Here is a 13,323-nt window from a genome sequence, read left to right as displayed (position 1 = left end):
ACAGCCTCAGATACACGTTCCATAACTCAGATACTGCAGTCACAACTCCACAGTGAAGTAAAGTAACTCACATTCTTTGTGTTTGGTGAGGAGTGTTAGATTTGTGTTTCATTGTTGTGAATTGTTAGATACTACTGCGCTGTTAGAGTTAGGAACACAAGCATTTCACTACACCAGCACTAACATCTGCTAAATATGGGTATGTGACAAGTAACATCTGCTAAATATGGGTATGTGACAAGTAACATCTGCTAAATATGGGTATGTGACCGGTAACATCTGCTAAATATGGGTATGTGACAAGTAACATCTGCTAAATATGGGTATGTGACAAGTAACATCTGCTAAATATGGGTATGTGACCAGTAACATCTGCTAAATATGGGTATGTGACCAATAACATCTGCTAAATATGGGTATGTGACCAATAACATCTGCTAAATATGGGTATGTGACCAATAACATCTGCTAAATATGGGTATGTGACCAGTAACATCTGCTAAATATGGGTATGTGACCAGTAACATCTGCTAAATATGGGTATGTGACCAATAACATCTGCTAAATATGGGTATGTGACCAGTAACATCTGCTAAATATGGGTATGTGACCAATAACATCTGCTAAATATGGGTATGTGACCAGTAACATCTGATAAATATGGGTATGTGACCAATAACATCTGATAAATATGGGTATGTGACCAATAACATCTGCTTAATATGGGTATGTGACCAGTAACATCTGCTAAATATGGGTATGTGACCAGTAACATCTGCTAAATATGGGTATGTGACCAGTAACATCTGCTAAATATGGGTATGTGACCAATAACATCTGCTAAATATGGGTATGTGACCAATAACATCTGATAAATATGGGTATGTGACCAATAACATCTGATATATATGGGTATGTGACCAATAACATATTCTAAATATGGGTATGTGACCAATAACATCTGCTAAATATGGGTATGTGACCAGTAACATCTGCTAAATATGGGTATGTGACCAATAACATCTGATAAATATGGGTATGTGACCAGTAACATCTGATAAATATGGGTATGTGACCAATAACAATAAAATGTGACCAATAACATCTGATAAATATGGGTATGTGACCAATAACATCTGATAAATATGTGACCAATAACATCTGATAAATATGGGTATGTGACCAATAACATCTGATAAATATGGGTATGTGACCAATAACATCTGATAAATATGGGTATGTGACCAATAACATCTGATAAATATGTGACCAATAACATCTGCTAAATATGGGTATGTGACCAATAACATCTGATAAATATGGGTATGTGACCAATAACATCTGATAAATATGGGTATGTGACCAATAACATCTGATAAATATGGGTATGTGACCAATAACATCTGATAAATATGGGTATGTGACCAATAACATCTGATAAATATGTGACCAGTAACATCTGATAAATATGGGTATGTGACCAATAACATCTGCTAAATATGGGTATGTGACCAATAACATCTGATAAATATGTGACCAATAACATCTGATAAATATGGATATGTGACCAATAACATCTGATAAATATGTGACCAGTAACATCTGATAAATATGGGTATGTGACCAATAACATCTGCTAAATATGGGTATGTGACCAATAACATCTGATAAATATGTGACCAATAACATCTGATAAATATGGGTATGTGACCAATAACATCTGATAAATATGGGTATGTGACCAGTAACATCTGCTAAATATGGGTATGTGACCAATAACATCTGATAAATATGGGTATGTGACCAATAACATCTGATAAATATGGGTATGTGACCAATAACATCTGCTAAATATGGGTATGTGACCAGTAACATCTGATAAATATGGGTATGTGACCAATAACATCTGCTAAATATGGGTATGTGACCAATAACATCTGCTAAATATGGGTATGTGACCAATAACATCTGCTAAATATGGGTATGTGACCAATAACATCTGATAAATATGGGTATGTGACCAGTAACATCTGCTAAATATGGGTATGTGACCAATAACATCTGATAAATATGGGTATGTGACCAATAACATCTGATAAATATGTGACCAATAACATCTGATAAATATGTGACCAATAACATCTGATAAATATGGGTATGTGACCAATAACATCTGATAAATATGGGTATGTGACCAATAACATCTGGTAAATATGGGTATGTGACCAATAACATCTGATAAATATGTGACCAATAACATCTGCTAAATATGGGTATGTGACCAATAACATCTGCTAAATATGGGTATGTGACCAATAACATCTGCTAAATATGGGTATGTGACCAATAACATCTGATAAATATGTGACCAATAACATCTGCTAAATATGGGTATGTGACCAATAACATCTGCTAAATATGGGTATGTGACCAGTAACATCTGCTAAATATGGGTATGTGACCAGTAACATCTGCTAAATATGGGTATGTGACCAGTAACATCTGCTAAATATGGGTATGTGACCAGTAACATCTGCTAAATATGGGTATGTGACCAGTAACATCTGCTAAATATGGGTATGTGACCAATAACATCTGCTAAATATGGGTATGTGACCAATAACATCTGATAAATATGGGTATGTGACCAATAACATCTGATATATATGGGTATGTGACCAATAACATATTCTAAATATGGGTATGTGACCAATAACATCTGCTAAATATGGGTATGTGACCAGTAACATCTGCTAAATATGGGTATGTGACCAATAACATCTGATAAATATGGGTATGTGACCAGTAACATCTGATAAATATGGGTATGTGACCAGTAACATCTGATAAATATGTGACCAATAACATCTGATAAATATGTGACCAATAACATCTGATAAATATGGGTATGTGACCAATAACATCTGATAAATATGTGACCAATAACATCTGATAAATATGGGTATGTGACCAATAACATCTGCTAAATATGGGTATGTGACCAGTAACATCTGATAAATATGGGTATGTGACCAATAATATCTGCTAAATATGGGTATGTGACCAATAACATCTGATAAATATGTGACCAATAACATCTGATAAATATGGGTATGTGACCAATACCATCTGCTAAATATGGGTATGTGACCAGTAACATCTGCTAAATATGGGTATGTGACCAATAACATCTGCTAAATATGGGTATGTGACCAATAACATCTGATAAATATGGGTATGTGACCAATAACATCTGCTAAATATGGGTATGTGACCAGTAACATCTGATAAATATGGGTATGTGACCAATAACATCTGCTAAATATGGGTATGTGACCAATAACATCTGCTAAATATGGGTATGTGACCAATAACATCTGCTAAATATGGGTATGTGACCAATAACATCTGATAAATATGGGTATGTGACCAGTAACATCTGCTAAATATGGGTATGTGACCAATAACATCTGCTAAATATGGGTATGTGACCAATAACATCTGATAAATATGGGTATGTGACCAATAACATCTGATAAATATGTGACCAATAACATCTGATAAATATGGGTATGTGACCAATAACATCTGATAAATATGGGTATGTGACCAATAACATCTGATAAATATGGGTATGTGACCAATAACATCTGATAAATATGTGACCAATAACATCTGATAAATATGGGTATGTGACCAATAACATCTGATAAATATGGGTATGTGACCAATAACATCTGATAAATATGGGTATGTGACCAGTAACATCTGCTAAATATGGGTATGTGACCAATAACATCTGATAAATATGGGTATGTGACCAATAACATCTGATAAATATGGGTATGTGACCAATAACATCTGATAAATATGGGTATGTGACCAATAACATCTGCTAAATATGGGTATGTGACCAATAACATCTGCTAAATATGGGTATGTGACCAATAACATCTGATAAATATGGGTATGTGACCAATAACATCTGATAAATATGGGTATGTGACCAGTAACATCTGCTAAATATGGGTATGTGACCAGTAACATCTGCTAAATATGGGTATGTGACCAATAACATCTGATAAATATGGGTATGTGACCAATAACATCTGATATATATGGGTATGTGACCAATAACATATTCTAAATATGGGTATGTGACCAATAACATCTGCTAAATATGGGTATGTGACCAGTAACATCTGCTAAATATGGGTATGTGACCAATAACATCTGATAAATATGGGTATGTGACCAGTAACATCTGATAAATATGGGTATGTGACCAGTAACATCTGATAAATATGTGACCAATAACATCTGATAAATATGGGTATGTGACCAATAACATCTGATAAATATGGGTATGTGACCAATAACATCTGCTAAATATGGGTATGTGACCAGTAACATCTGATAAATATGGGTCTGTGACCAATAATATCTGCTAAATATGGGTATGTGACCAATAACATCTGATAAATATGTGACCAATAACATCTGATAAATATGGGTATGTGACCAATAACATCTGCTAAATATGGGTATGTGACCAGTAACATCTGCTAAATATGGGTATGTGACCAATAACATCTGCTAAATATGGGTATGTGACCAATAACATCTGATAAATATGGGTATGTGACCAATAACATCTGCTAAATATGGGTATGTGACCAGTAACATCTGATAAATATGGGTATGTGACCAATAATATCTGCTAAATATGGGTATGTGACCAATAACATCTGCTAAATATGGGTATGTGACCAATAACATCTGCTAAATATGGGTATGTGACCAATAACATCTGATAAATATGGGTATGTGACCAGTAACATCTGCTAAATATGGGTATGTGACCAATAACATCTGCTAAATATGGGTATGTGACCAATAACATCTGATAAATATGGGTATGTGACCAATAACATCTGATAAATATGTGACCAATAACATCTGATAAATATGGGTATGTGACCAATAACATCTGATAAATATGGGTATGTGACCAATAACATCTGGTAAATATGTGTATGTGACAATAACATCTGATAAATATGTGACCAATAACATCTGCTAAATATGGGTATGTGACCAATAACATCTGCTAAATATGGGTATGTGACCAATAACATCTGCTAAATATGGGTATGTGACCAATAACATCTGCTAAATATGGGTATGTGACCAATAACATCTGCTAAATATGGGTATGTGACCAGTAACATCTGCTAAATATGGGTATATGACCAGTAACATCTGCTAAATATGGGTATGTGACCAATAACATCTGCTAAATATGGGTATGTGACCAGTAACATCTGCTAAATATGGGTATGTGACCAATAACATCTGCTAAATATGGGTATGTGACCAGTAACATCTGCTAAATATGGGTATGTGACCAATAACATCTGCTAAATATGGGTATGTGACCAATAACATCTGATAAATATGGGTATGTGACCAATAACATCTGATATATATGGGTATGTGACCAATAACATCTTCTAAATATGGGTATGTGACCAATAACATCTGCTAAATATGGGTATGTGACCAGTAACATCTGATAAATATGGGTATGTGACCAATAACATCTGATAAATATGAGTATGTGACCAGTAACATCTGATAAATATGGGTATGTGACCAATAACATCTGATAAATATGTGACCAATAACATCTGATAAATATGTGACCAATAACATCTGATAAATATGGGTATGTGACCAATAACATCTGATAAATATGTGACCAATAACATCTGATAAATATGGGTATGTGACCAATAACATCTGCTAAATATGGGTATGTGACCAGTAACATCTGCTAAATATGGGTATGTGACCAATAATATCTGCTAAATATGGGTATGTGACCAATAACATCTGCTAAATATGGGTATGTGACCAATAACATCTGCTAAATATGGGTATGTGACCAATAACATCTGATAAATATGGGTATGTGACCAGTAACATCTGCTAAATATGGGTATGTGACCAATAACATCTGCTAAATATGGGTATGTGACCAATAACATCTGATAAATATGGGTATGTGACCAATAACATCTGATAAATATGTGACCAATAACATCTGATAAATATGGGTATGTGACCAATAACATCTGATAAATATGGGTATGTGACCAATAACATCTGGTAAATATGTGTATGTGACCAATAACATCTGATAAATATGTGACCAATAACATCTGCTAAATATGGGTATGTGACCAATAACATCTGCTAAATATGGGTATGTGACCAATAACATCTGCTAAATATGGGTATGTGACCAATAACATCTGCTAAATATGGGTATGTGACCAATAACATCTGCTAAATATGGGTATGTGACCAGTAACATCTGCTAAATATGGGTATATGACTAGTAACATCTGCTAAATATGGGTATGTGACCAATAACATCTGCTAAATATGGGTATGTGACCAGTAACATCTGCTAAATATGGGTATGTGACCAATAACATCTGCTAAATATGGGTATGTGACCAGTAACATCTGCTAAATATGGGTATGTGACCAATAACATCTGCTAAATATGGGTATGTGACCAATAACATCTGATAAATATGGGTATGTGACCAATAACATCTGATATATATGGGTATGTGACCAATAACATCGTCTAAATATGGGTATGTGACCAATAACATCTGCTAAATATGGGTATGTGACCAGTAACATCTGCTAAATATGGGTATGTGACCAATAACATCTGATAAATATGGGTATGTGACCAGTAACATCTGATAAATATGGGTATGTGACCAATAACATCTGATAAATATGTGACCAATAACATCTGATAAATATGTGACCAATAACATCTGATAAATATGGGTATGTGACCAATAACATCTGATAAATATGTGACCAATAACATCTGATAAATATGGGTATGTGACCAATAACATCTGATAAATATGTGACCAATAACATCTGATAAATATGGGTATGTGACCAATAACATCTGATAAATATGTGACCAATAACATCTGATAAATATGGGTATGTGACCAATAACATCTGATAAATATGTGACCAATAACATCTGATAAATATGGGTATGTGACCAATAACATCTGATAAATATGGGTATGTGACCAATAACATCTGATAAATATGGGTATGTGACCAATAACATCTGCTAAATATGGGTATGTGACCAATAACATCTGCTAAATATGGGTATGTGACCAATAACATCTGATAAATATGTGACCAGTAACATCTGATAAATATGGGTATGTGACCAATAACATCTGATAAATATGGGTATGTGACCAATAACATCTGATAAATATGTGACCAATAACATCTGATAAATATGGGTATGTGACCAATAACATCTGATAAATATGTGACCAGTAACATCTGATAAATATGGGTATGTGACCAATAACATCTGCTAAATATGGGTATGTGACCAATAACATCTGATAAATATGTGACGAATAACATCTGATAAATATGGGTATGTGACCAATAACATCTGATAAATATGGGTATGTGACCAGTAACATCTGCTAAATATGGGTATGTGACCAATAACATCTGCTAAATATGGGTATGTGACCAATAACATCTGATAAATATGGGTATGTGACCAATAACATCTGCTAAATATGGGTATGTGACCAGTAACATCTGATAAATATGGGTATGTGACCAATAATATCTGCTAAATATGGGTATGTGACCAATAACATCTGCTAAATATGGGTATGTGACCAATAACATCTGCTAAATATGGGTATGTGACCAATAACATCTGATAAATATGGGTATGTGACCAGTAACATCAGCTAAATATGGGTATGTGACCAATAACATCTGCTAAATATGGGTATGTGACCAATAACATCTGATAAATATGGGTATGTGACCAATAACATCTGATAAATATGTGACCAATAACATCTGATAAATATGGGTATGTGACCAATAACATCTGATAAATATGGGTATGTGACCAATAACATCTGGTAAATATGTGTATGTGACCAATAACATCTGATAAATATGTGACCAATAACATCTGCTAAATATGGGTATGTGACCAATAACATCTGCTAAATATGGGTATGTGACCAATAACATCTGCTAAATATGGGTATGTGACCAATAACATCTGATAAATATGGGTATGTGACCAATAACATCTGATAAATATGTGACCAATAACATCTGCTAAATATGGGTATGTGACCAATAACATCTGCTAAATATGGGTATGTGACCAATAACATCTGGTAAATATGTGTATGTGACCAATAACATCTGATAAATATGTGACCAATAACATCTGATAAATATGGGTATGTGACCAATAACATCTGATAAATATGGGTATGTGACCAATAACATCTGGTAAATATGTGTATGTGACCAATAACATCTGATAAATATGTGACCAATAACATCTGATAAATATGGGTATGTGACCAATAACATCTGCTAAATATGGGTATGTGACCAATAACATCTGATAAATATGGGTATGTGACCAATAACATCTGATAAATATGTGACCAATAACATCTGATAAATATGGGTATGTGACCAATAACATCTGATAAATATGTGACCAATAACATCTGATAAATATGTGACCAATAACATCTGCTAAATATGGGTATGTGACCAATAACATCTGATAAATATGTGACCAATAACATCTGATAAATATGGGTATGTGACCAATAACATCTGATAAATATGGGTATGTGACCAGTAACATCTGCTAAATATGGGTATGTGACCAATAACATCTGATAAATATGGGTATGTGACCAATAACATCTGATAAATATGGGTATGTGACCAATAACATCTGCTAAATATGGGTATGTGACCAGTAACATCTGATAAATATGGGTATGTGACCAATAATATCTGCTAAATATGGGTATGTGACCAATAACATCTGCTAAATATGGGTATGTGACCAATAACATCTGCTAAATATGGGTATGTGACCAATAACATCTGATAAATATGGGTATGTGACCAGTAACATCAGCTAAATATGGGTATGTGACCAATAACATCTGCTAAATATGGGTATGTGACCAATAACATCTGATAAATATGGGTATGTGACCAATAACATCTGATAAATATGTGACCAATAACATCTGATAAATATGGGTATGTGACCAATAACATCTGATAAATATGTGACCAATAACATCTGATAAATATGGGTATGTGACCAATAACATCTGCTAAATATGGGTATGTGACCAATAACATCTGATAAATATGTGACCAATAACATCTGATAAATATGGGTATGTGACCAATAACATCTGCTAAATATGGGTATGTGACCAATAACATCTGCTAAATATGGGTATGTGACCAATAACATCTGATAAATATGTGACCAATAACATTATTATCTGATAAATATGGGTATGTGACCAATAACATCTGATAAATATGGGTATGTGACCAATAACATCTGGTAAATATGGGTATGTGACCAATAACATCTGATAAATATGTGACCAATAACATCTGATAAATATGGGTATGTGACCAATAACATCTGATAAATATGGGTATGTGACCAATAACATCTGATAAATATGGGTATGTGACCAATAACATCTGATAAATATGGGTATGTGACCAATAACATCTGATAAATATGGGTATGTGACCAATAACATCTGATAAATATGGGTATGTGACCAATAACATCTGATAAATATGTGACCAATAACATCTGATAAATATGGGTATGTGACCAATAACATCTGATAAATATGGGTATGTGACCAATAACATCTGCTAAATATGGGTATGTGACCAATAACATCTGATAAATATGTGACCAATAACATCTGATAAATATGGGTATGTGACCAATAACATCTGATAAATATGGGTATGTGACCAGTAACATCTGATAAATATGGGTATGTGACCAATAACATCTGATAAATATGTGACCAATAACATCTGATAAATATGGGTATGGGACCAATAACATCTGATAAATATATGACCAATAACATCTGATAAATATGGGTATGTGACCAATAACATCTGATAAATATGTGACCAGTAACATCTGATAAATATGGGTATGTGACCAATAACATCTGCTAAATATGGGTATGTGACCAGTAACATCTGCTAAATATGGGTATGTGACCAATAACATCTGATAAATATGGGTATGTGACCAATAACATCTGCTAAATATGGGTATGTGACCAGTAACATCTGATAAATATGGGTATGTGACCAATAATATCTGCTAAATATGGGTATGTGACCAATAACATCTGATAAATATGGGTATGTGACCAATAACATCTGCTAAATATGGGTATGTGACCAATAACATCTGCTAAATATGGGTATGTGACCAATAACATCTGGTAAATATGTGTATGTGACCAATAACATCTGATAAATATGTGACCAATAACATCTGCTAAATATGGGTATGTGACCAATAACATCTGCTAAATATGGGTATGTGACCAATAACATCTGCTAAATATGGGTATGTGACCAATAACATCTGATAAATATGGGTATGTGACCAATAACATCTGATAAATATGTGACCAATAACATCTGATAAATATGGGTATGTGACCAATAACATCTGCTAAATATGGGTATGTGACCAATAACATCTGCTAAATATGGGTATGTGACCAATAACATCTGGTAAATATGGGTATGTGACCAATAACATCTGCTAAATATGGGTATGTGACCAATAACATCTGATAAATATGTGACCAGTAACATCTGATAAATATGGGTATGTGACCAATAACATCTGATAAATATGGGTATGTGACCAATAACATCTGATAAATATGGGTATGTGACCAATAACATCTGATAAATATGTGACCAATAACATCTGATAAATATGGGTATGTGACCAATAACATCTGATAAATATGGGTATGTGACCAATAACATCTGCTAAATATGGGTATGTGACCAATAACATCTGATAAATATGTGACCAATAACATCTGATAAATATGGGTATGTGACCAATAACATCTGCTAAATATGGGTATGTGACCAATAACATCTGATAAATATGTGACCAATAACATCTGATAAATATGGGTATGTGACCAATAACATCTGCTAAATATGGGTATGTGACCAATAACATCTGCTAAATATGGGTATGTGACCAATAACATCTGATAAATATGTGACCAATAACATCTGATAAATATGGGTATGTGACCAATAACATCTGATAAATATGGGTATGTGACCAATAACATCTGATAAATATGTGACCAATAACATCTGATAAATATGGGTATGTGACCAATAACATCTGATAAATATGGGTATGTGACCAATAACATCTGATAAATATGTGACCAATAACATCTGATAAATATGGGTATGTGACCAATAACATCTGATAAATATGTGACCAATAACATCTGATAAATATGGGTATGTGACCAATAACATCTGCTAAATATGGGTATGTGACCAATAACATCTGATAAATATGTGACCAATAACATCTGATAAATATGGGTATGTGACCAATAACATCTGATAAATATGGGTATGTGACCAGTAACATCTGCTAAATATGGGTATGTGACCAATAACATCTGATAAATATGGGTATGTGACCAATAACATCTGATAAATATGGGTATGTGACCAATAACATCTGCTAAATATGGGTATGTGACCAATAACATCTGATAAATATGGGTATGTGACCAATAACATCTGATAAATATGGGTATGTGACCAGTAACATCTGCTAAATATGGGTATGTGACCAGTAACATCTGCTAAATATGGGTATGTGACCAATAACATCTGATAAATATGTGTATGTGACCAATAACATCTGATAAATATGTGTATGTGACCAATAACATCTGATAAATATGGGTATGTGACCAATAACATCTGATAAATATGTGTATGTGCCCAATAACATCTGATAAATATGGGTATGTGACCAATAACATCTGATAAATATGTGTATGTGACCAATAACATCTGATAAATATGGGTATGTGACCAATAACATCTGATAAATATGTGTATGTGCCCAATAACATCTGATAAATATGGGTATGTGACCAATAACATCTGATAAATATGGGTATGTGACCAATAACATCTGATAAATATGTGACCAATAACATCTGATAAATATGGGTATGTGACCAATAACATCTGATAAATATGGGTATGTGACCAATAACATCTGCTAAATATGTGACCAATAACATCTGATAAATATGGGTATGTGACCAATAACATCTGATAAATATGGGTATGTGACCAATAACATCTGATAAATATGGGTATGTGACCAGTAACATCTGCTAAATATGTGACCAATAACATCTGATAAATATGGGTATGTGACCAATAACATCTGCTAAATATGTGACCAATAACATCTGATAAATATGGGTATGTGACCAATAACATCTGCTAAATATGTGACCAATAACATCTGATAAATATGGGTATGTGACCAATAACATCTGATAAATATGGGTATGTGACCAATAACATCTGCTAAATATGGGTATGTGACCAGTAACATCTGATAAATATGGGTATGTGACCAATAATATCTGCTAAATATGGGTATGTGACCAATAACATCTGATAAATATGTGACCAATAACATCTGATAAATATGGGTATGTGACCAATAACATCTGCTAAATATGGGTATGTGACCAGTAACATCTGCTAAATATGGGTATGTGACCAATAACATCTGCTAAATATGGGTATGTGACCAATAACATCTGATAAATATGGGTATGTGACCAATAACATCTGCTAAATATGGGTATGTGACCAGTAACATCTGATAAATATGGGTATGTGACCAATAATATCTGCTAAATATGGGTATGTGACCAATAACATCTGCTAAATATGGGTATGTGACCAATAACATCTGCTAAATATGGGTATGTGACCAATAACATCTGATAAATATGGGTATGTGACCAGTAACATCTGCTAAATATGGGTATGTGACCAATAACATCTGCTAAATATGGGTATGTGACCAATAACATCTGATAAATATGGGTATGTGACCAATAACATCTGATAAATATGTGACCAATAACATCTGCTAAATATGGGTATGTGACCAATAACATCTGCTAAATATGGGTATGTGACCAATAACATCTGCTAAATATGGGTATGTGACCAATAACATCTGCTAAATATGGGTATGTGACCAGTAACATCTGCTAAATATGGGTATGTGACCAGTAA

The 13,323-nt window shown here is 33.6% G+C and overlaps 1 protein-coding gene across 1 annotated transcript in view; it reads left to right on the top strand.

Moving 5' to 3' along the window:
* The window catches only part of LOC118374305 (unconventional myosin-XV-like), a 68,672-nt gene that overhangs the window by 22,061 nt on the left and 33,288 nt on the right, over window positions 1-13,323 (top strand). The gene's annotated exons all lie outside the window — the stretch shown is intronic.

This window comes from Oncorhynchus keta, chromosome 3, assembly GCF_023373465.1.
Source record: "Oncorhynchus keta strain PuntledgeMale-10-30-2019 chromosome 3, Oket_V2, whole genome shotgun sequence".
Lineage (NCBI taxonomy): Eukaryota > Metazoa > Chordata > Actinopteri > Salmoniformes > Salmonidae > Oncorhynchus > Oncorhynchus keta.
The sequence above is the reverse complement of the archived record's forward strand: the minus strand, read 5'-3'. Positions and strand labels throughout refer to the sequence as shown.